This window comes from Triticum dicoccoides, chromosome 7A, assembly GCF_002162155.2.
Source record: "Triticum dicoccoides isolate Atlit2015 ecotype Zavitan chromosome 7A, WEW_v2.0, whole genome shotgun sequence".
Taxonomy (NCBI): Eukaryota; Viridiplantae; Streptophyta; class Magnoliopsida; order Poales; family Poaceae; genus Triticum; species Triticum dicoccoides.
In genome coordinates this window covers 210,557,764-210,561,892 of record NC_041392.1, presented here as the reverse complement: position 1 = coordinate 210,561,892, position 4,129 = coordinate 210,557,764, and the positions used below count along the sequence as shown (strand labels likewise).

At 46.6% G+C, this 4,129-nt stretch overlaps 1 pseudogene; it reads right to left on the bottom strand.

Moving 5' to 3' along the window:
• Window positions 1-1,353: 1,353 nt before the first annotated feature.
• On the bottom strand, window positions 1,354-2,473 carry LOC119333392 (annotated as a pseudogene).
• Between the last annotated feature and the right edge of the window lie 1,656 nt (window positions 2,474-4,129).

The following is a 4,129-nucleotide window of genomic DNA, read 5'->3' as shown; positions in this document are numbered from 1 at the left end:
TTCACAAATACATCCTGCCATGTTCTGCAATAGACTGATAATAAGAGACAAGTCTACCATCCTAGTTCAGGAAGAGGAAAAAATGGAGCTATAATAATCCAGAGGAAAAGAGCGGCAACATAGAAAAATTCCAGTTGACTAGTTTCATATCACAGATTTTCTGAGATCTATATCCATCCGTGAAATTGCAACCAACTGCAAACCTTTTCTCCACAAAGCTAGATGATGTACAGGAACGCTAAACATGGTATTTGAAAAAAAATAATACTAGAGGCCTTCAATATACACGATAGGTCCGCAGAATTACAAATGGCATTCACACAAAAATCACTGACAGGGTAAAAAATATCTTTAAAAAAAGGAAAAACTCAAACCCTTAAGGAAACAGGGAAGTTACTAATATGGCTATAAATTATAAATTATTTATATCAGTTAGTGGTAAACCGATTTACTCCTACAGCTGCTGCTAGCAAAATAAAACTTGACTACTGCTACTAGTTGTCACCCAGCATATGGCCTTATACTGCTATTTCCTATTCCCACTGCGTTAGAATAGATACATCTATTTCAGCGTCAAGTAATTTCAGACAAAAGTGTTAGTTAAGCAAGTACTTCTGCCGTCCGGAATTACATAACTCTGAAATGGATGCATCTAGACGTATATAACACAAGGATTACAACAGTATCAGGCAATTTTTGATGTCTAGATACATCCGTTTGAGTGATAAGTATCGGAGGGAGTAATAGATTTGTGCTAGGGGGTCAAGGAGCGGTGCTGAAACCCGTGTCATGTTGACATGATTTTTTAAAATTTTGGCAAGAGTTCATGTCTCAAGCCACAAAATGGGATCCAAACATGATACAAAAAAAACATTTCAATTCATAAATCTATGTGGCAGCAAAACATGGAATTTGAAATTGGAATCTATAAATTCAACCAAATCAAACGAAAACAGAGGAGCCAAACAAGCTGTTAAGGTAACAAACACCACTGTACAAACAAAAGTCATGTGTTGAAATATCAAACTAAACTTGACCATACAGAAGATTAATCGAATATGAAGGATGGTGAACCACATACAGAATGCTTGGACATAAATAGTGCGCTCAGTGGTTTTCGTTGGTTTCAACAGAAGCACCAGTACATGCAACATAAATGAAATAGAAGAAAATGCGTAAGATAACAACTGTATCATCAGCAACAAACAACAGTTGATTCCTCTTTTATGCATATGTGTGACCACACCCTCATTCTGTAACTGCATTTTGAGTAATGGCATCACCCAAAGAAGCAGTTAAAGAAGAAGGGTGTTGTCACACATATGCGTACAAGAGGAACCAGCTGTGTAGGTCCTAATTACATCCAAAATGCTGCATGAGAGAACATGCGGGTGTTCTTGGAGACTGCATAGGACCTAGTGCAGGGGCGAACCTTACTCCGGAGCCCGCCCATGTGATCATACTTGAGGCTAAACAAGGTGACATGGAGGACGCTGTCTAAACCATCCGCGCGACGCAAGATGTTCTCGACAAGGCAAAATCTGCTGTAGCCCATGTAGGTAAGAGTAGCCCTCATGTGTCGGCCATTGTTCTGCCATGTCTTGTCATTATTGCGGAGGAACAGCTTCTCATTGAGCATCCTGCAGTCCGGCGGCCGTCTGGTGGTGCTGCTGCGGGAGGCCACCGGGCAGCAGCAAATGTATCCATCCTCCTTGCCATGAATCCCAACCCATGCATCCAGGTTGTCGTCGAAGTAGGCTTGGCCTTTAAAAGGCAACACCCAGTCTCCAAGCTCCTTCCAGGAGCCATTGCTGGTGTCCAAGGAATGGGTACCAGATGCGGTGGACATGAAGATGGTGCGTCCGTCTGGGTGCAAAGCATAGGCGAGGACGTCCATCCCACAGCACGGCGGAGGCGATGACGGTACGATGTTCCAAAAGTAGTCCAACTCTGGATCCCATAGATTGCTTATGTGGGCGGGAGCCCACGACAAGGCCTGCAAGGAGGGTACCTCAGGAAGGCAGGGGCTTGTTAAGACATACAGCTTTTGACCAAGAGCCATGGCAGCCTCCAGGGAATGGATCCCAGTCGGAAGAGGCGGTCCCACGGCGAGCGCAGCTATCTTGGTTTCATAGACGAAGGTTGGGGGAGGGTGCTGACCAAAGTAGTAACGCGGGTTGGCGGCGAAAAATATGTCGGTGCCCAGAGCGGCGAAGTCTATGGGGCCGCGCACTGGCGACCTTATCCGGAAGGCAGCTGGCTCGGGAAGCTTGCGCTCTCCTCCTGAATCAGCTGCTTCGTCCAAAATTTTGTCGGCGTCAAGCTTGTGGATGCTATAACCCCCCTCCCAGTCATCCAGCGCCAGATAAAGGTGCTGCTTCCGCCTCGGCGCGCTACTCTCAGCGCAATCGTAATCCCGACGCCGCCGTTTAGACGGGGGGGAGGAGGACCCCTTCTCGAATCTGCCGCCCATGACGACGGGATTTAGACCTCTGCACTACCGGAAAAAAATAATCTGATCTGGGATATTATGAAGCTGTGTGGATTGACTTATATAGATGGAGCTGTGGACGGAAGAATCAATCCAAGTCCTAATCGACGAGGAAGGTCGATTTCAAGTCGGTTTGGCACCTGGCAACGAAGACGCGACGGAATCGGAAGTGTCTCACGCTCTGCTGGATCCCTGGAATCAATTCAAAACCAGACCAACTGCTCGCGTGTGGCCTGGCCGCTGCCCAGCCAGAAGTGAGCCGACCATCTCGGCGGTGAGTTCTGGTTAGGCCTTATACAACGGTGGGTGCCTACACACATGTGCTTAAGGAGAGAGAACAGCTTGGGTCGCAAAAAAAATTGTCTCGCAATGCGAAGTGATTTTTTTTTTTGCGGGAAAAAACCATGTATTACTCATTCAAAAGGTCTTTACAATCATCTTGCACCAAATCTAGGACACTGGGAGGGCCCGATCGTAGCCACGTCACAGTTCTTTGACTAACTCTAGCAAACTTTGCTAAACAATCACTAACTTTATTTTGGCTACGGGATACATGAGTAATACACGTCTCTCTCAAAGTTCTAAGATACTTGATCTCATTCACTATGGAGGCATATACTGATCTGTCAACTCCCTCCCCCTGGATCATGGAAACAGCCATGAGCGAGTCCATCGCCATAGCAATGGGTGCTTCACTTCTTTGTAATGACAACGACAGTCCTTCCATACACGCAGTAAGCTCCGATTCCAACGCATCCCGGCATGAAAACAGCTGCCTACGCGCAGAGAAGATAATACCACCCACCTCATCTCGTAGGATCATACCTGATCCGGCAGAACCACCGGCGTCGTAGGACCCATCAGTGTTCAGTTTTGCCCATCCTCGCTTGGGCGGATCCCACTTCAACTCTGGCTCTGTTGTACAAACTCGAGGGGGTTTAGCAATGAGTAAACAGCTCATCTTGCCCTTCCGGGGGTCCATATCTCCATTTACTTTGATTGCAATGAGCGACTCCAAGTAGCTCTGAAGAAATCTGCATGATGCATTCACTGGTGGGGCAGGCTTCTGATGCACCACCTCATTACGCACATACCAACACCTCCAGAACGTAAATAGTAGTATGCTGCGTGTGGTTTGGTCCAGTTTTTCCAGGAGCTGAAATAACCATTCTTTGTCTGTGTACATAATCGTTTCGATTGCTGGCAATTTCCACACCTCTGACATGGCCTCATATAGTTGACGAGCCAGCGGGCACCGAAGAACAGGATGGAAATTATCTTCAGTTTCCACAGCACAGACCGGACACAGACTTGATACTTCAAGCCCTCATCTTTGTTTGTTCATAATGCGAAGTGATTAGCATAGATGCTTGAGTTGCTTTAATATTCACGTAGCACCTAGCCTGGCATTTGCGTAGCGCCTGCCTAGCCTGGCACCTGCTACTATTTGAAGCATCGCTGGATGTGAAGGGAGCAGTTATGTTTTGCAAGCACCGGCTGGCACCGGGAGCAAAAGTTTGCTTCTACCTCTCTCCCTAAGCACCGGTGGAATCCAATCTCAACAAAAAAATCGGGTTTTTTTCTCTAGCACCTGTCTAGGCACCTGTCATTGTACAAGGCCTTAGGGTTAGGGGTGGC